This window comes from Antedon mediterranea, chromosome 1 (genome assembly GCF_964355755.1).
Source record: "Antedon mediterranea chromosome 1, ecAntMedi1.1, whole genome shotgun sequence".
Lineage (NCBI taxonomy): Eukaryota > Metazoa > Echinodermata > Crinoidea > Comatulida > Antedonidae > Antedon > Antedon mediterranea.
Window position 1 is genome coordinate 19,815,781 of NC_092670.1, and position 22,077 is coordinate 19,837,857.

The 22,077-nt window shown below is 30.0% G+C and overlaps 1 long non-coding RNA gene across 1 annotated transcript in view; it reads right to left on the minus strand.

Moving 5' to 3' along the window:
* Positions 1-20,785, minus strand: part of LOC140061104 (uncharacterized) — a 30,055-nt gene extending 9,270 nt beyond the window's left edge. Inside the window, exons 1-2 of the long non-coding RNA XR_011847405.1 lie at positions 20,539-20,785; positions 20,106-20,396 (exon numbers count right to left, since the gene is read on the minus strand). This is a non-coding gene — a long non-coding RNA (uncharacterized lncRNA). The remainder of the gene's footprint in view (positions 1-20,105; positions 20,397-20,538) is intronic.
* Between the last annotated feature and the right edge of the window lie 1,292 nt (positions 20,786-22,077).

Consider the following 22,077-nt stretch of genomic DNA (forward strand, 5'->3'; position numbering starts at 1 on the left):
AAAATATTATAGGTTATTTTGAAAACTGACTTCGTATGCAAAATCATTAATTTTTGCTAACAATAATAAGGAATACTTTATTTTGACACGGGGAAGCTTGTGTTCTTCTACAAGACCATGGTTACTTAAAGAGTACAAAAAAAAAACAAAAGGTAGAAAAAAAAAAAGAAAAAAGAAAAACAGAAACACTAATATTACAAAATAAAAGTACAACATTTAAAAAAATCATATCCAGTCAAGAAGAGACCGGTGGTATGGAAATAAGTACTGTAGTGTATGGTAAATGTTGGTGGATGTAGATGTCTCAAATTAGGAGATGGAAAAATATAAAAATAAATTTGAAAGGGCAGGAGAAGGCTTTAGAGGCAGATAAATAAAATTACACAAAGCAAGATCAAGAATACTAAGTTATGAAAATCTGCACATGCTTAACTCTACATCGGTGTTGTGACAGCTTTTGTTTTAGAATTGATGCTGTTATCTGGAAGTAGACAATTGTAACAACCTGCTATACTTTGACCAGGGAAGAGTAAAATGTATACTCTTCCCTGCAGTGGCGTATCTAGGATTTTGAAGTTGGGGGGGCCGGGAATTGCCAATTTGCCGACAAAATTGGTGTCATTATCTGTACATACACGACGTCTCTGATCAATATATGTTCTAGGATTACATAGTCATATTGTCTTATATGGGATAACGATGCAAAATTAAAACCAAACCAACATTATCTGTTAGTATGTTGTATTCATATTACAATAAAGAAAGAGTTAGGAAAATCTGACTTGTAGTTTTCGAAATATAGGGTCTAAAACATCGCCGAAAATGATTGTTTTTAGCCACGAAAGAAGTAAAACAATTTGCGGCCTCAGTCGACAATTCTATTAACTACGCCATTTTTGGTTAAAATAATTACATATAATTACGTTTTTTAGTAATTTATTTTATATATCACCATTGGAAATATCAATAAAACATGTTATTAAATGCTTATAAAATATATAAAGTTGTTTACTTAACGGAATTCGGACAAATTCATTGCTCTAACTTTGTGTAGTAACGATCAGCGAGATTCATGGTACACGCGCGAGAGAAAACATTCCGCTGCGGGTGATTCGCATCCACCAATCAAATCAGCTAGAATCCTAAATCATTCAACCGTGAGCAATGCCAATCGCGAGAAAGCTCAGCTTTGATTGGCTTACGATGACATCATATCACAAAATGGTGGTTTTGTAGTTGAGCCTCACGGAATATTCTGTTCCAAAAATGAAATACATGGATATTTCTTATGGTATATGTGCTTTTTCTTTAAAAATTTTGAATAATAAAGGCCTCATATCGAGAAAAAAAAACGGGTTTTTGGCACTTAATATAATAAATATATCTTAGACAAAAAAGCACATGGCATGTGGAACTATATAATCTCTTAGCGTAGGAAGACATACAAATCTCAGGTTATGAGAGGCTCAACTGCATGCAAAAACAAGGTTTTAGGGTAAGGTCAAAGACTTTTGAGTAAACAATCTACCGCGTACGGCCGTACGTACGTGCTACACATTTTAAACGTGTTTCGTTAGATGTAATGAAAATCAAAAATAGTTGATCTGAAGGGATCAATGATATGATATGTAAATAAACAAACACTCAAAAGAATTATGTTTACAGTTCAATTATTGTCAGAATAAATAGTTTATTTTTTTTCCCCGGCACCTTTGTTTGCCGACGGCCGCGATGATGTGCCGACGGAAACAAAATCAGGGGGGGCCCGGGCCCCCCCGGCCCCCTACTGGATACGCCACTGCTTCCCTGCTTTAACTGCATCAGGTAATCAAAAAGTCTGGAATAAAAAACGTCACCGCAAGAAATGAATAAGAAACATTTATAAAAACTTTTCTTTTGACAGATTTCAGATGAAAATTGGCATTTTCATTTAAAAAAGGAAAGAGGTGACGGAGCAAAGGAAGTCACAATTAAATATTACAATACTACTGATTTTTGGAGCAGAAAGCGAAATATAGAATGATAGGTATAGGAACTAAAAAGGTAAGGAAAAACTACCTCCTGAATAAATTATTAAAGTTGAATGTTATGTTTTAAGATTCAGTTGTGAATATGAAAAATAGGGGGCCAAAAAATATGATAATTACTGAAACAATAGTATCTGATTTTTGTTATCACATTTGACATGTTCCAATGCAGAAAAATCACAAACTTTTTTAAGCTGAACAACATTGCATTGTAATTCTCATGTTAAATTGACTAATTAACCTAATCAGTTATTTTCAATTTTGTTGTTAAATGGTGAAATTGAAAAAAAATAATAATAAAATAATCAACACAAAATGTTATAAATTCAATTTTTAATTGGCATATAGAAACATCACAAATTTGCAATCTAATGGAAAGTACCTCAATCAAACCAAGGCTCAATAATTATTTGTGACAGTATTATATTAAACATGTGTGAAGTAGAGACATAAGGGAGGTAAAATCAATGTTGCTTATGTTGCCTAGCAGGAAGGGGTAATTATAGAATTACCCCATTTTTAAATATAAAACATGAAATCAAATATAATTAAACATCTAACTTTTTTTAAACACGAAACATTTATTGTATATTTTACAACACAATCCAAACTCAATCCACTGCGGTGTTTTCGGTAAAATTACGGCCAATATAACATTATTTTTTAGAATATATAAATATGAGTCTGAATTGTATCTGTTAGTTGAATCCTGGGAATTATTTTATAGTAAAAAAAATTACAAGTATACTTCATTATTTTATAAGTAGGCATTGAGGACTAATTTTGAGTTACTATTAATGAAGTTTTTATTGTGAAAATGAAAAATGTCAATTTAGATAATATACAGTAAAATTGAGGTTGAAAACATGAAGACGCCCTCAATGTGGTCTAAAACCCAAATAAATTAAACAATCTATCACTATAGGTATTATCCCCATTCTACAGGAATAAACCCATCCCGAAGTTTTGAGCACAGTAGAATCCTATTAAAATGACACCTTTGGCACCTAAAAAAGTGTTACCAGGGATATTACTTGCTGTATGCCTACTTCTTACTGTATATAAAACATACAGCAAGTTTGAGAAATACTTTCCGAGCTTACTTAATTACAACATCTAATAAAAAGAAAATAGAGCACACTATAGAAAGTTTATATCTCAAACGATAATGCTATATCAGACTTGAATAGCAAGAGACAATATGGTTTATTTTTACAGATAATTACATCAAAGAATGTAGACCGCTCCAGAAGGAAACAAACCGAATTTACTATAAATTGTAATAGATACTTTTGTATATACTGTTAAAATATATATGTCCTCTATGTCTATACTGAACAATTGGGTAAAGTTACTACGATAATATCGTCTGATATTTTTACAAACTATCATTTTGTTTTTGTATTCTACATCAGTGACTCGGTAAATTAAACCAGGTCATTTTGTCAACAGTGAACTTTTCAGCTCAGTAAACATACAGGCTCGTTTAATTTTCCAGAGAATATTTCGCTCGGTTAAACTAAGTCGACCAAGTACATGGAACATCCACATCAAACTATGATAACATTTATTTAAACTTTAATCTAAAAAAATTATGACATATGGTCACCCAAAACTTAACTACATTTAAAAAAATTTAATACTGCTTTTGGACTCAATAACAAAATAAAGATCTTCTTTCATAAATCAGAACAATAAAAAGAATTAACTTCCACAAATCAAAATAATAATAAAGAGTCCAGTTCAGTCACAAACTTTACCTTTTCCAAAAAACTCTATACCTTATTTTTATTTTTTTATTTTATGTCTTTAGGCAATGTGGCCAAGGATTACCAATAGTGAATTAATCACTGTCCTATCAGATAGGTGGTAATCCTCCTGATACAGGGGCTATTGTGTGAACCAGTTCACCGGGGTAACCCCCTACTCTTTTTCGAATAATGAACTGGGTTCTTTAAAGTACACACAGGTTATAACTGTGTACACTGGACCTACGGTTTATAGTCCTTATCCGAGAAGACTTTGCTGCATTTCTTATGCCATCAAGTCGTTTAAAGACTTGAACCTTAATACTTTCGAACCTCTGTCTCTTTGGAAATGTGTTTTCATCATTAGATTAAAAAACCTGGCTGAAATAGGATTTCAATGGGATGGATGAATCCATCAAACCCACCGAGGTACAGCACAACTTATTGATATCAACATTACCATATTCCTTAAGACTCATTCAAGCTTTCATATTCCCAATGCAAACAATGGAGATTGAGGGCATCATTTTATTAGCCGTTTTCAATATATTAAGTGTGTCTATCAAATTTATAAGAAATAAAATATTCAGAACATCTATAGCTTGGCTCTACATAATTTAACATTAGGATAGCATTAATAAAAACAATATTGAGTACTTTAAAAAGCCATACATTTTATTATGGAATGTACCTAATGAACTTATTATGCACAGTACAGTACATTAGAATCATACATTTTACATCACTTTCTGCGTTGAGGGTAAAGGTAACACAAATGTTTTTCGAAAGAAGTATAAACTGAAAGTTAAAAGAAAAAGTGAGTATGTATTTCAAGAAAAAGTGTGTGTGTATTTGAACAGGACACTTGACTGAAATTGATGACTTTTCTAACAATTTTTAGAAGCCTAATATTGAATGAAGTAACCTATGTTTATAATAACCCCCTAGTATAGGTATTTTCATAACTAATTACACACTACCATATACATACATTGTCATAATACACTTGCTTGAATAGCATAAATTTTCTCCCGTTTAACCAGACACAAAAGAATAGCCTCAAGCCATACAAAGAATAACACAATATTACGCAGTTGCGCAATCCATTGTACTACTAAATATAAAGACAGGGGAATAGTTAAAGAGAATGATAGATTTATTAAGATTCTAACGTAACATAAATCAATAGGTTGCCTAATTGATCGTACTTCAACCTGTAGAGTATTGCAACAAATTATTGGACTTGCAACAAGTGGACATATTGTACATCAGAAGTACAATTAGTTTAAAGATGATAATGCTTTAACATTGTTAGAATTCCTATTTCTATAGGATCTTTTTACTGGAAATGGACATGGTTTATTAAGTTACTGCAGTAATTCTTCTGAAATTCTTAACTACAAGTAGATATTATTGTGCATCAGAAGGTATAATCAGCCTAATTATATTACAGTTGGACAAAATCAATTATATTGAAACAAGATGACATTGTTTACCACTATTACATTCTTACTGCAGTTACTGCAGTAATTCCTAAGAAACTATATAGACATCAATTTAGAATGTTCATAGTTCATCACGTACAAAATGAACTAGACTTAATGCAATATACATTAAAAAATAATTATTGTAACGCTTGTATAGTCAAACGGATCAAATATGGATCTAGGTTTCCCCATATTCAGTCAATCAATTAATAAACAACGGTGTCTCATGTATAGGAAGTTTTTAAATTAACCGAATTGATGCAAAAGCACAATTTAAATTGAATGGTTCATCCATGGAATTATGATGTGAGCTGTTAGATAGTGATTGGTGTAGACACGAATAAAAATTAATAATGTACTATTGATACGTGTACGTACCATACATAGTTTAAAGCACTTTGCGGTGTAAATCAATAGTAGTAAATAAGTTTTTAATTCAAGCCGACATTACAGTATATTAATTCAAAAGTAACATAATTGGTAGGATGGCAACATGGCTTTTTTTTTCTTCGTTGATGGTTTCTAGTTTTTAAAATATCATTTGTCTTTGTACACCCAACAAGTTTCGGGGAGAATATATATATCCCACCAAACAATAATTAAGTTTATATTAAACTAATTTGCATAAACATATTTATTAATTTCATATCAAGTGTGATGATGTTTATCCCTTGCATCCTCTTTATTCATCATTTAGAGAATTTTTTATTTACATGATCCGTTAACATCCTCTGCTGAAAGAACTTGATATATCACTCTGTGAATGGAAAATGATGGAAATGTTGCACTCTGTATATATTGACATCCTCACTATCTTTTTAATAAAGTGCAAAGATGTAATATGACCCACAAACAGCGCCCTCTCAGTGTACTTGTAAAATATCTAGTAACAAAATATTATGAAATAGAATCATAGCTAAAAGCAATGGTGGTCGGTCTCTAAGGTGTTACATAGATAGACTTGTCACTAAATACTAACTTCTTTTATTATCAGCCCCCTAGCTTTTGTTTGTTTGATTCCTTAAACTAATAAAAGAGGACATTTATATTTGCCATAAGAAAAATTTACTAATTAAGCAAAAAGCAAATAAACAAAATAAATTTATGAATGTGTAAACAACTGGTGGGGAAAATACAAGACAGAAAAAGTAAATCAGTGCTAGACTGGATAATACAAACTTTTTAAAGATACTGGTGAGGGGAACAGATGTGTACAACGAATATAATTTTGTCATTGCATCACAAATTCTTTATGATTTAAATAAGTTATAGCAGAAGCTGAACCTATGATTCTTTACGTTGTTATTACATTTGTCAACTTGAAATTCAAAAATCTCTATCTTTTTACAAATTAATCGCAAATTTATATGTATAAAGTTGAATGAAAGAATAAATAGAAACCATTATGGTAACCTGAAACTTTTTTAATAGGACTTATCTACATGGGATATTGTAAACAAAACCAATAAAATTACACCCACTTAACACATTAAAACATTAATTACAAATATATAACATGAAACATGATGCCCTTCCAAATATCAGATTTCACATTGTCTTCATATACTTTTTTTTTCTAAAAACCACATCCAACAGCTAAATCACCAATTACAGGATGCTTTAAATTCATATACTTTCTAACTGATTTAAAAAAGTTTTTTTAATGAGGTATGTTGCTACTTTGGCCATTAGACAACATCTGGATTTCTTCTAACCTATGGCTAGATCAGTCAGGAGATATCTGTGATAAATCTTGGTCATACGCAATTGAATATTTGATAGAAGTACAAATATGTACCTTACTTCAAATTAAACTTTAGTGAAAACTGAAGCAAGGTTGTAGACTTGGGGATTTCTAACACTGTACTATTGCAATTTAAATAGAACTCTGGATTGTTAAACAAGAATGTCTTAACTACCAAGCTCAGCTATAGTAGTACCATGGTACCTCCATGGTAGTACATCCTCTGGCACAGAGAGAACTTGACTTTTAACTTTCCTGTGAAGATTACAGTGATAGATCTAAGTTTATTTTCAAGGGAAAGTGCACTGATTGAGAGACTACCAGGGGCTCTGGGGATCCAGATTTTCCTGGATGGTAGAAATTCCTCCATTTTAGAATAAAAAAAACTCGAAGCTACAATAGTATTATAGGTTATGGTAGGCCTAATGTATTTTTACTGAAATAATTACAATAGAATATTGTGGAGAAAAGATTAAAGAGATGGAATACTGGAACCATTAATTGTTCAAATGTTCCATATCCTCAGATAATTACAGTATTTCCGTGCACAAAAGTAATGAAAGAAGGTAATTCATGCCCAATAATTCAGTCACAGAGCTGCTGTAGTCAAATAATAGTGGGTGATAATAGGAGTTATTGTACACATAGAATCAATCCATTACCACACGGCTGATGAGAACTGGAAAGCAATTACATAATTTTATCCAAAGACACATATCTCACGGAAGTATGTCTCAAGATTTAATCAGACAGAATAGGCTTTGTATGGTGACTTCATAAATTGTCTGTCTAGTATTATTGCTAATTTTGTGGGTTTGTTGATTCAAAGTTTGATTGTGATGTATATATAGAGGCATTAGACTGAGACTGATCATTTTAGGCAATGTTTGAACAAACAAATTTTTTAAAAAACTAGAAACATTATTATGTTTTTATATTTTTCCCAACTTTGTATCAAACAAATATTACCTAAATAAATTTTCCCAAACAAAACAAGACCAGATAATAAAATTAATTTCAACAAAAAAATGTGAAAAAATGAAAAAACTGTCATTATGATTAAGAGAAACACTGATGGTAACATTCATTAGAAAAAAGTTGGATAATATAACAATCTGAATGTGCTCATTTTCAAACAACTACTCAGACAAATTATGTTTTGATGATATTAAATCCAGACAGGTCATGTATCTGTTTCACGGTCCATTTGCTGTGAGAATGGATGATGATCACGCTTACAGGTGTGTGGTTCATTCGTTCCCATGCAGCTTCATATTGTTGATTGGATTGGATAAATTTCTTATTATCATCAGAAAAATAAAAGAGATAAGTGTATAAAATAAAATATTCTACTGCAGTTACTGCAGCTAAAATTTGGTTCATTGTAATACAACAGCTTACTTAATATTGCTGATTTTCTCATTGACTCAATTTTATTATTATAATCAGGAAAACCGTCTGCTGTAGTTTCTGCAGGTGCATGTTAGAAAGAGTCTGTACTGTTTATTGTTTTATCTAAAAACAAGTGGCTAAATTCACCTGTAAGTACAGTACTGCAGAACAACAAGAATATACTACCCCGGGGGGTCACTTGTATACAAACCAAACGGGGAGGTGCAGCAGCCACTTTGAGACATGAGGCACTTGTGCTACCTGTTTTACTGAAAAATACTATGGACTAGAACTACCAAAACAACGCCACCTCCACGTATGAAAATATTTAAGAGTGATCACTCACCCCATGTCAAGCTATCACTTTAAAAAAAATGAGTAATGATGTATCTTAATTTAATGCAAATACTGCAGTAAATTATCAACTCTATAATATAGATTAAAAAATAATATATACTACTGTATTTGTTAAATCTGTTGAAACCAGGAAAATGTAACCTAACTCAAACTGTCACTGTTGGAACCTTCCTTAACGAAATGCAGTAATTATACTTTTACTGCATCAACTCTCAAATCTATAAAAACCGTATTATTTTAATATCTATAAAATAAACATTTTTAGCAAAATCAATCTTAAAATGAATTAAATACATCCATTCCTACAAATAAAAAAAGATATGCTGTATAATTCAGCAATATAAATAAAATTACTGCAATCATGATTCTGTTACAGAATAGAAAAAAATAGATAATTAATAGAATAAAGCTGCCTAGAGAAATACATTTTAAAGGTCACGAATAATTTACTTAACTATTGGGGTTTATGAATAAATTGACTATTAAATTTCTGATCATGTTGCCCAGTAGGTTTAGATGATTTTTGCAAAAGGCACCGTTTTCAGATGAGAAATTATATCTAATGAATACATTATTTATTTTTATCTTGGGCATAGGCAGATTTGTTATTTTAAAGAGGGAGGAGGAGATAGGGATGAATATATAAAAATACCATGCATGCTGGAATTAATTGTGTTTAATTTTTAAATAACTTTGAAAAATAACAAGAAAAATATGCATATATTAGTGATTTATTAATTAAAAAGTGTTTTACATCGTCAAACACTGTTAATGAATTTTATTAAGATTAAAATGTTTTCTATGTGAATGTTTAAAAGTGTATGAAGGAATAACATTACATTCAGTGGTTCACAGTCTGATAGTATGACTTGCCAAATTACAAGATGGTTAACCCACATTTTCTAAACCAAGTTTCTTATGAGATTTCGGTAATGACACTGTAATAGCCATCAGAAGGCTTGGAACTTTGACAATGTTTGGACCAAGGACCCTGTGATTGGTAAGCAAATATAAAAATCACCAAGAGATCCTGCAGCATAAACTTTTTTTTTTTTTTCAATTCAATAGACATTTATTTACAAAATCTGAATACATACAGAAGGAAAACAAGAAACAGGATTGTACAGAATTATAAAGTATATCAGAAAATGAAGGCAAAAGCCCTGAAAGATGTTTGTAACATCTTGTGTTGGGCGAGCCTTAACACAAATAAAAAAGAAAAGAAATGCATTGAAGAAAATCATAATAAATTTCATAATCTAAAATAAAAAAAAACAAAACTTTGCAGCCTAACAAGACAACAAGTAGGCCTATGTTCTAGAAACCTTCACACAACAATAATTCATGATTTTTAATGTAATATTATAGAAGAAAATAGAAAAACTACTTAATGTAGACAACGATAATTGAATTAAGTTTCAGAATAAATTTAGCTCATATCCTTGATCTTAATGCTACCCCAGAGCTAGGGTATAATTCAACTACTTGAGTTAAACTACTCGACTCCTCTTTCAACCGCTTAAGGCTCACTCTCCGCAATCGACTATTACAACACAACAAAAAGAACCAGAAATTGATTGAATTCATATGAAAATATGCAGGATTTCTTCTCAAGACCAGACCAATTACTGTTCAGTAAATTTTATGCTAAACTCTCTAAATTAGATGTAGAATAAGATTAGTAATGATAAATGACATTTTTCAAAAAATGGTTGAAAATAACAATTTTTTTAGTAAAATAACATAAAAAGAATTATGTCAGTCTGTTGAGTAACAAAATGTTCAAGTTATATTATTATTTACTTAATTTTATTTCAATTTATACCCCACTGTGTATTCAGCGCAATGAGCACTTAAACAAACTGATCTGGTTTTAAAGACTTCATATATTTATCAAGTAGAAAATTCCTGGTTCAAATCTTGGTTGGGGTGGCTTTTGAATTATATGATACCAAAGTGATGAAAAAAATTTGATTTTTTTTTTCAAATCAATGTGTATAAGAAGAAAAGTCACAAAGAACACTTGTGTCTTGATTTAAGTGTTAACTAATCATATTTTCTTTCATTTTTTCTAAAACAAATTCCACTATATAAAAACAATAAAGAACTCCTGTTATTTAAATATTCACGATAATTTTCAAGAGTTAATATATTGTCCTAGTAGAAGACAATTTTCACACACACATATAATGCAATATTGATCAAAAGCCTAATAGTAATTTCCTTTAAAAAAAAAGTTATGTAGATGTTATATATAATCAACTATGGTTATAATGAATTCAGTGTATTCTTCAAATAAAGAGTAAATGCAAGATCATTACTGCAAGTACTGAAGTAATTCAATATAGGCAATGCAATTCATTTTATCCATGAGTTTTAAGTGTTCATATGCAGATTAAATATAGTACTTTAATTAAAATTAATCAAGGATATGCAGACTCTAACACAATAACAATCCATCCTGCCCTAAACAGACAAAAATGGAAACACAAACTGTAAAAACTTAATGTTGGCAGACAGAAAACGTTAAGAAGAAGAGGCTTTAAATATTAACTAATAAAACATAATGTTTACAGAGCAATAAGGTACTGACCACACAACATCTCAACTAATGTCTACAGCACTGGCGTACTGTACAAAATAACTATAGAGAACTGAACTGTGATTAAGGGAGAATCCCTTTCAAGTACTTCGATCACATACCTCACAGCTAAATAAGTGTGAGAGACACAAAAGAACTGATTTACTGGAAATTAACAAGCGCTTGTAAGAATACATATAAGTGATGAATAAGTAGCATAAGAAATGAACCATTCTTGATAATAGAACAACTTTAAATGCACAACAAACAAATAATTCTCCCTTTTTCTAAAAACTTTGAATATAACATCTGGCATCTTGCATATTATGTCACTCAAGATTTGTTAAGATTACTCAATAATAAATGCAAATTTTATGTTGAAAATATTGTTATCTATATAACAAATTTCATAATTCAATTCAGGTAAGATTGGTCCTACATACAGTCATCATTGTTGTTTAAGGCAGACCCATATTACTTAATCAGTCGATTCTCTGATGTTGCCAATGAGTAATTAGTTAACTGTCACTCATTTCTCTCATGAAATCATCATATCAAAGAAATGAATAACTTGAAGACAGCGGCCACCTACTGTACTATCAGGTATATTTCGGGTAAGAATATCTCTATGCAAATGAAGATAGTAAACTGCATATCAGCGATATTCATTCACCCATAAAAGATGCATCATATCAGTGAGTTGGGAATAGCCAACCTAGATACTTCATGAAAATGTACTGAATGGTGGGTATTAATGGTGATTAAAAAACAAGTTACGCCTACAATGATGATATCAACAAATTAATATTTCACCAACAGATGTTGGATAAATTTCCTTAATCAACATACAGCATTTATTGACTGTGCACAAAGTCTAGTCAAATATAAAATTTATAATTGTTAATATTTTGTCTCATGCTACCTTTATTCAAATATCCCCATTATCCATAAACTTATTTATACATTCATTTATTTACAATTTTTTTTTTAAATAAACATCTCCATTCTGGTAAATTTCTATCTTTTCTGAGATCTTGCTTCATGAATAAATACACTGAAAGATGTTGATTTATAATGTTTTATCTCTGTTTTATCTAGCATTGTTCTACCACAACACATTAAGTCGCTATCTTACTGTGAAACAGTTCATGCTTCCATAAATGTTCTAACCAACAGATTCCATTAGGAACAAATGTAATCAATACATTAATCAGAATCAGAATTAGTAATATCAAATAGATAATTAGATTAATAACAATAATCAGATGTAGTTATGAATATTTTTTTTTTTAGTTAAATTGTGGGTTCCACTTTCAGCTTGCATAATCTTTGTTTCTGAATAAAAAAAATGTTCTGAATCTGAAATAAACATAGAAGGTAAAGTAAAAATAACTGGGACTTTTGAGCAAATTGCCTAAGCAGCTTGGTTAGTATTAAACTTATGAATATAAAATATTTATAGATTATACATAAATAAAACTAGCCTAACCATTATTCTGAAAGAAAATGAATATAGATACCAAGACAAATTTGTTCAATACTTTCCTTTTCCCATTAGTATTGAAATTTATTAAAATGTAAAATATACCTACTGTACAGTAAACATACATGAATAAAAAAAGTTGAATTTATATTTTTTCTCAAGGCTAATAATCTAAAGCTATATTATAAATTCCATTAATCAATTTGAAATCAAAATCAGCCGGAAGATGACTGCTAAGATATTGCCATCTCCTTCAGTCATGTTTACTATCTAGGCCGCAAGAATTTAGTTTCTTGTGTTTGCCATGATTCTAATGAAACACGATACCATTGTGTGACTATCTTGCTATTTTCAGCCAGTATATCTAATCACTTTATCTTATTATGAAGATGGCATTTTTAGCCAGTAAGATAATGCAATGTTTTTCTTCTACTACTACTAGTGCGGGTAGAATGAGAAAGAATAATTTATTTTTTATTACCAACTGCTACTACTGTACTACTGTACACATTACTACTAAAATTAGCATGTAGATTATTAAGTGTATACAATATTGTACTTTTTCGAGTGTGATGCTTCATTTTATAAAGATACAGTAGTAGTGCATTTATAGTTTGTCTGTGTTCTAATTAGCGACCATTTTTATTGTGGCCTGAATGAAAACAAGTATCAATCGCACTTGAAATAAATCCCTTAAATACTAGTAAATAAATATTTAAGTACTTCCCTTTAAGTGTTATTCATTTAGATAAAATAAATGTTAATTTTATTTTAAATTAAAAGTGTTTCCTTAGCCTAAGTGAAAATGGTCCTAACAGTACAGTAAAACATGGTTTGAACCTGCAATGTCAAATTTTAGTTTTTTAAAGTTATTTATGTCATATAAATAAAATACAAACCAAATATGTCTTGAAAAAAAAACCCATTTTTAATCTGACTATACTAACATCAATCAAAGGTTATAAATGACACAAAGAAATATTTTCAAATACTAAATGAAACATGAATGATATGGACTACAAGGCTATTCACACAGTCTGATGTCCTCATCATCCCAAGACTAAATTGTTGATAATTATCAAGTGCATTATTTTAGTTCGTGTAAAGTAAAGTGTTCCCTCTGGCTGACAAAAGAAGTCAACAGTGTTAACATCTAATTTCTCAAACCATTTTGCGAGAAAATGCTAATGGCACGATTGGTAATCTAAATACAATAACGCACGTTCTGATGAAGTTGTGGAATACTATTAATGAGTTCATTTGCAAACGTTTGTAAAGTAGAATTTTGTTGAATGCCCAATAAGGTATTTAAAATAGGTGGAGGAAAATTACCAATAAAGACACAAAACAAGACAACAACGTTTTAAAAATTTGTCACTGTTATTTAATTTAATTCATGACTAGTTGAAATTGTGAGATATGTATTTTATTTACTAGTTGTAGTTTACTGCTTGTAGTAGTGTAGTAGATCTAGATTTCAGCTTATGTAGTAGTAGTAGTAATAATGCGATTGCGATTGGTGTAAATCGGGAATGCTTTTTTTATCACCACTATTACCTTAAATTTTTCTAATTTATTATTTCTTCATCTAGGTCAAGTGCTATCTATTTTTACAAGAATTTCATCAAAGCATACATATTATACGAAAGTCCCATAAATATAGATTAACAGGCCATTGACCTCTGACCTTCAATATTGCATTCAATTATGGTATTGTAATTATTGATTACAGCTTACCTATAATAGAATAACAATAGACGCAAGGTTTTAACAAGTAATTAATTAAAATACACATTTTCTTGAATAATTTCTACAACACTGAAACTCCATGTAAGCATAATAATTGCTGTTATAAAAGATACAAATAAAATGTAACGAGAAATTGTATCAAGTAAATTTTTATTGGGATGAAAATTCCCATTGTATTGGGCGTTTAAATCCAATGCCATCAACATTGTGGCAGATTGCTGATCTATAGTTTGTATCTAATTTAACAGGTATCTGAATGGATATCAAAAATCTGGATTCAACTCTCCTGTGATTGGGTCCATCCTGGATGAGCTGGCATTTCCATCTCCTACTACTGTTATAATTTGGCTTCACAGCCTTGAAACTATAATTTTTATACGATATTCCTAATGTCAATATACTAAATATTTAATTTTTGGGAACTTTCAGTGGGGATAATCTTAGAGAAATATTTTAATTGCTATATGTGTAATAATTAAAAAGTTGAGGCATATTATTGATTTGTATAATCTGGTAAATACAGAAGCTAACTTTGGATATTAAAAGTCTACACATATCTATTTACCAAACCCTCAATCCAAAGTAAACAATGTACTTACAGTTCTAATTGCTGTAACAATGAAAGAATATTCTTTGCAAATATTCATTTGAAACATCTGACGAATTGGTGAGTGACAGTGTTTCCAAAGAAGTCAGAAATTTACACAGCTGGGGTTATTCTGTATGCAGGCTGGGGCTTCCAGAAAATGTTTACCAGAAAAAACAAGGGGAGTTGTGTTTGATAAGGATGGTGGAGTAGTCAATTTAGCCTAATTTAAAGCAAAACTGGTTATAGTATACCATAAAGAAATAATCTTATACAGCCTGGTCCACTGCTACAGACTACTAGACAGGTTATAACATTACTTTCAATTTTATGTTGCTTAACATTTACAATTCCAATTGCCTTAAATCTTAAAATCCTTATGGACGGCATTTTATGAGTATCTATAAATCACTGGATTTTCCAAGTAAATTACTAAAATCTGTTCATATTATTATTGCTATATTTCTAAACCACATTGAAATAATGTGTAGAAAATCAGACTACAGCAGTTGATGCAGTAATGTTCAAATTTTCTCTGATTTAGTCAGCCTTTCATATCAAATATAGAGATCTGTGTACTATTTTTTCTAAAGTTACTGCAGGAATTCAGCCAATCCTCACCCTCCTCTTAATAGGGACAAGCATTCAATTTGCAATGACCAGCACAATGTGTCATTGATCGTCATATGGAACAAGAGTCTACAAAAACTGTATCGAGAAATCGAGTGATGAATCGATTAAGCACAATGGATTATCATGGAATAATTAGTTCCTAGGTCCCACAGTAGGTCTTCAGAAATCAAAAGCTTACTATTGTTCAGCTACAAATGTAATTTAAAATGTTTGATGGCAAATGAACTTGTAGGATGATTAACAGATCTAATAATAGAAAGTCAGTATTTCTATTAAGCAAAATGACTGATTCAATTGATTATTAAAACACTTCTAAGTAATATTGATTGTATAAAACATCTATCCTGATGACTTTCAAAGCACCTAAAGGCTTAAGTCATATATTTTTTTCTGAGATTAGGAGGTTACGTTCAGAACAATTGTGTATATAGAAATTATAGATCTAATGCGTATTTTTATGATCAGGAATTTTTCTTCTACATCCTCCCACTACTCCTTAAAATAAGTCTAACAAACCAAAATAAGAAAAAGACATTTTAGAATAAAGAAATGACATAGAGATGGACATGACACATCACAAGAATAGAAAAGTGATGGATAAAAGAGTTATTGAAGGACAACCCACAACAGAAAGGAGAAGATGGAACAAGAAAAAGTAAGACAACATCAAGAAACTTCAAACTAGAAAATAGCTTCCGAAGAGGAAATGGAAATTGCTGGAGGAGGATGGATGACATAACACAGTGATCATCATGATGATAATTATAAATCCCTACAAGGCTATGGAAGAAGAGTTGCATAACTGTGGAGGAACCAAGATAAGGTGGATATTTAGTAATAATTAAAAGCATCTAACTAATCAAATAAAGTACCCAATCAAAGAGGGATATTTATACCTATACCAGCACATTTTATCTATATAAAACCATCCCCAACATACTTAAATTACTTCTTAGTCCTTCAAGGAAATGTAACACACTTCAATATGTAAATTCTGCTTTCTATTATACTAGGTAAAAAGAGAAAATGAAACAATTACCTATGATATCTAACAACACAAAGTAATATAAAATAATGTCATATCATAGTACCAGATAAGAAAAAATAAAGATAAAAACTGGGGTTGTGTAATAGTTCACATGATGCTGAAAATATCATGTATCTATTAAATTGTTTCTGTGAAATTTATGTTAAAAAAAATATTCTTGTAGCAAATGGAAAAATACTCTTTATTGATTAAAAAAGAATATTGAAGATGAAATTATGATACTATATGTATATAAATATAATTAAATATTTCCATTGTAATTTAGGAAAAGCCTTATTATATAAAGTAGGTAAGTGTAGGATGCATTATATAAGCCTTGCGAGATATAGCCAAAACCAGGAAACAGAATGACATGTGTTCAAGATTGGGAGAAAGTGGTATGGGATTCTCCAATAATCTTTTTTTCAAAAGGTGAAGAGGCTTGATGAATGAAAACAAAATGCATGAAAGAAATAACACCTGTAGAATTTGTTCATGCCTTTGTTTGGCAAATCCGAAAAAGGAGGTTAACCAATCTTTTTTCTTCATATAACTGAACATTTATACACTTACCATTTTTAAAACAGTAAAAGCAAAATGTGTTGGTTTTATCCATTACATACACATAATAAAAATTATTCATTATTTAAGTACAGTACATAACTTAAATAAGCTGAACTATTAGCTGTAGTGTAAGTCCTTATTACAGTCAATAACATTAACTATGCCTTATAGCTATATAAAATCATCAGCTTGCACACGTATCTATAGAAATAAATTATATTCACAATATTAAGTAGTATATTCACAATGGTTCATAGTAATAATTCCCAGTAGAAATCCCTTGACGCAAAGAGATCTGGTTCAATGCACTGATGAATCTAATTACTAATTAAGTAATTGTCCCCAAAGCTTTATTAAATGTGATTAATGCTTACAAGTTGTAATAGCAATTATAATAAACATGTAAAGTTTTAAGTATTATTTTTATATTACTGATTTTGTATAATTCAAAGTTTGAAATTACATCAGAAATCTGTTCAATGTACTGTATTTTTTATATATCAAAAATGTCCTCATTTATTATCCTATACATTTACTAATGCATAAGTTCTAGTACGGTACATAATTACTTATCTGGTATTTTTTATATTAGCAAATGTCATAAATTGTATTCTTCTTACAGATTCTTTTTCTTAAGTCACTTTTGAATATGTATTGTATATATAGTATATCAACATATAAACACATAGATAACTACATATTAAAATTTTACTTAATACGCCATATTACAGTCAGACAAAATTTACATATAGACAATTGTGGCAGAAATTATGTAGTCATTAAAGTATTAAGAAAAGCATTCCCAGAATTGATAATTGAAATTCATAAAAAGAGGAATTAAAGCAAATCATCTTTTTCATCTGAAATTGTTTGTTCTTTGTCTTTTGTTCAAATTTTCATAGATTTATATCTTTGTATTTTAAGCTCTGTCTACACAGTTTGATGTGCCCTAATATGGTACTGATATGACATCATCATGTCCATATATGGGCACATCACATTTTTTTGTCACATAAAGTTTGATAATGTAGATAGAGCTTTAGTAAAAAATACTACTGTATTCTTAATGTTAATAAACAATGTATTAAAACAGTATATGCAGAGTCAAAGATGCTTTTCTCAAAATGGAATAGAATTTTGAGATGACAGTACATATTGTACTTTATCTAAAGTTTTATGTAAATTTGTTAATTTAAACGAATTGTGTTTATTTTCTATGAACAAGAGATTCCGAATTAAGTATTGAATTGAAATGAATTGAATTTGGAAATGAATTGAATTAAAAATGTAATGATAAAACACAATTCAGTACTACCAGTCTTATGAAAGTTCTATATATTTTTGTGAATAAAAGAACCATAATAAATTAAGAACAAAATGTCATTGTATGATTGTTGAAAAAAGTTACTTACTGATTTATGGTATTTTCACTAAAATTATTATTTTACAGTAAACAGAGAAATTAAAGTACATTAAAAAAATTATGGTCTGTTAAAAAGTCCCACACTTTGACATTGCTTATCTCTATTGTTTGTTTAATATTAAATAAATTATTATTTTACAAAGTATGATAACAATCATCATTGGGTATTTTAATTAGTATCTATCAAAACTAATTCTATATTGCAACATGAAAGATATTTTCATTAAAATCGATCGTAATAATATAATAATAATCGTGCATATTACTATATTAATGTACAATAACAAGGAAAAAGGGATTATAATATATAATCTTCATCTTTTCCTGATATCACATATTATGCGTACTAAGTTCAGCTATATGCCAGGGAAAGCCATGGCCAGGTTGAAGGACAGGGATTCATAGTACGGTATATGCAAAGCTATTATTTACCAATTCAATTGACACTTTGCCTAATGCATCATTTCACATATTGATTCTGTTCACTTCAAACAATACAGAAGAGTAGTGACTGGAAAACCATACCACATACACATGTTATCAATGCACAGATTCTGATAGATTTCCCAGGATATAAATCATAAAACAACACAGTTTAAAATAAAACGGAGGTACAAACTGATTTTTAATGAATTAAAATTAAACATGTTATTTTAACAAAATAAAGAGATGTTTTTTTAAAACATTTATTTTATATTATTGACTAAATTCAATCATCAATCAACAATTTTATTTGAACTGCCAATACAAAGCATTTAATTATTTTATGAACAACAATTAATTACCTGAACAAGTGATTGTCAATGCATAAATGGTGAATGACCTTTGTTTGGTTAAGATTGCTATGTTCACTTTTCCAATATCAATTAATGTAATGATCAATAATGTATGCTTACAATCTGACTGTATTCTCTAGCTTAAATATTGGTGTAAGATGCTATTATTAATTACTGTATATCTCTGCTTTGAATTACTATTTGTCTATTAATTTTGCTTACATAATTGTAGGTCTTTTCCATTCTTTTCCGTTTATTATATAAAATGTAAAAAAAAAAATAAAAATTGTGGTCTATTAGTGTGAACCAAGCCTACATTCATAATGTCTTTGGTTCAATCAGTGAATGTATCTTTGATTAAATTTGGAACATACTAATCCAGCCTGTACTAAACCTACACCTACCTATCAACAATATATCAATTCAAGTAATTGTGGTCATCTAATCTGCTCTTGAATGTTTGGTTCCAATCACAGTTTCAGTTTCATTTTCTGAAATATAAATATTTAGAAATATATTTGAACTAACCTTATCTTCGACATTATTTTCCTTTCCATGAGATATGGTATGGTTATTAAGTCTCCTGTTTTCAACAGCACTTCCTTCATGTTTCGACTCTGGTATAACAACAGATAATGCAGTTCTTGGTTGGGACGGTTTTTCCCAGTCTTGACTGGCTTTAAACCCAGTTTTTATGACCATTTTTTCTGAACTTGTTTCATTTTTCCGAACATAATTCGTTTGTTTTTCGCGTGCAATTCCAACAACCGCATCAGTGGCCATTATCATTATGAATTATTGGTGTTTCCACACGCAATTCTGGAGAGAAAAAAAGAATAATTGCGCGAATACAATTTCCTTTCCTTTCTATTAATTTATAAAATTCTCTAAATTTTAAAACAGCGACAAATATATAGTATCGCTTTTAAAAATGTATAGGAAACTAAATATTATAATATACCGTATCACTAAGTCTGCGCTAGTAGGCCTACTACCAATAATTACAGTGACTATATACTGGATGACACTTGCGACCTGGATACCAAATACAATACCAAACGGGATCGATCCCCAAAACGATAATATATTTCAACAGCAATTGTCAGAATCGTTCAATGCGCGTTCCATTCATTAACATAAATACAACAATTAAACTTGTTTCTAGTCGTTTATCACCTTATTTCGATCCAGTAGGCCTATAGCGCGATGTACACCATCACTTCGGGAAATGAATAGGTCTATGAATGTGAAATAACCGGACAGGATACGGAAAAATCTAAATATTAAAGAGCGCCATCAATAGTAACAATGTAATTTAAATTGTTAAAAAACCTATTCAAGAAGTTTAGATTTTAAAACCCCACCAAACAATATAGCGCCTATATTGTTCCATTTATCGTATTTACCCGAAAACACTTCTCAATGCTCGTCTTAATAAATTTCAGTCATTTTTTGTAGGCTGAAGAATTCAATATGTGTATGTCTTCAACACTGGTATATCACACATATAATCATTTGGATAGAATACGTCATACTAAAGTCAAGTAGTGAGACGAGACTTACTATAGTCAAGAGATAAATAAAATATCCTTTCTGATTGTTTTTATTAAGCCCACGACGTACACATGCTATCTGAAGAAAACGATTTTTTTGCATATCATAGACCTGTTTAATAGGCCTACAAACATTGATAAACACTTTGATAAAGATACGAGGCATGTGTATCATGGCCTACATTCACCCTATGTTAAAACGGAAACTAAAGTAATGGAGGAAATATTATTTAAGTAGGTCTTTGTTTTCCTATAAAATTATTACCTACTGAGTACCACCGACGGAAGGGGAATGACTCCACCTACACCCTGATGTGATAAGTCGCATACTATCCCTTGACCTATATCCCTTTCCACCATGTAAAACGTAGGCTGTAAAAAGTACATTCACTTTGAACACTGACGACGCGACGGCTTCCCCCATAGTATAATGCTAGTTCCTTAACCAGAAAAGTAAATAAATACTGCTTTATGATACCAAATTGATACTTTAATTATAAATGCGGTACTCCTACCTCTTTTCCATCCCACGCTAAAACTAAAAAGTTCAGTCTACTTTAGCCTAAAGAAAATAAAACTTGTGCTTGATAATGCTCTAAAATTAACATAATTTCCATTGGGTTGGGTACTGTTATTTTTAATATTATATACAATTAAAAATATTATTGTATCTTATAGTATATCATATTTTCCTGAGTATCCTATTCATTGTTTTCACTGTTTTAGTTTCGTCCTTGAATTTGATGAAAACCTGGTATCTTTTATCAAGGTTTCCAAACTAAATGTAATTAACAATACGAAAAAAAATAGTATTATAAAACATATTTCGTGACAAGGAAAATATTAGTCATTAGAAAAAATAATACAAAAAAACTCCTGAAGGACAATTTGAGTTAAATTTAAAGAAGTTTTAACACCCAGGAAGTAACTCCCATTTTGCGGACTTA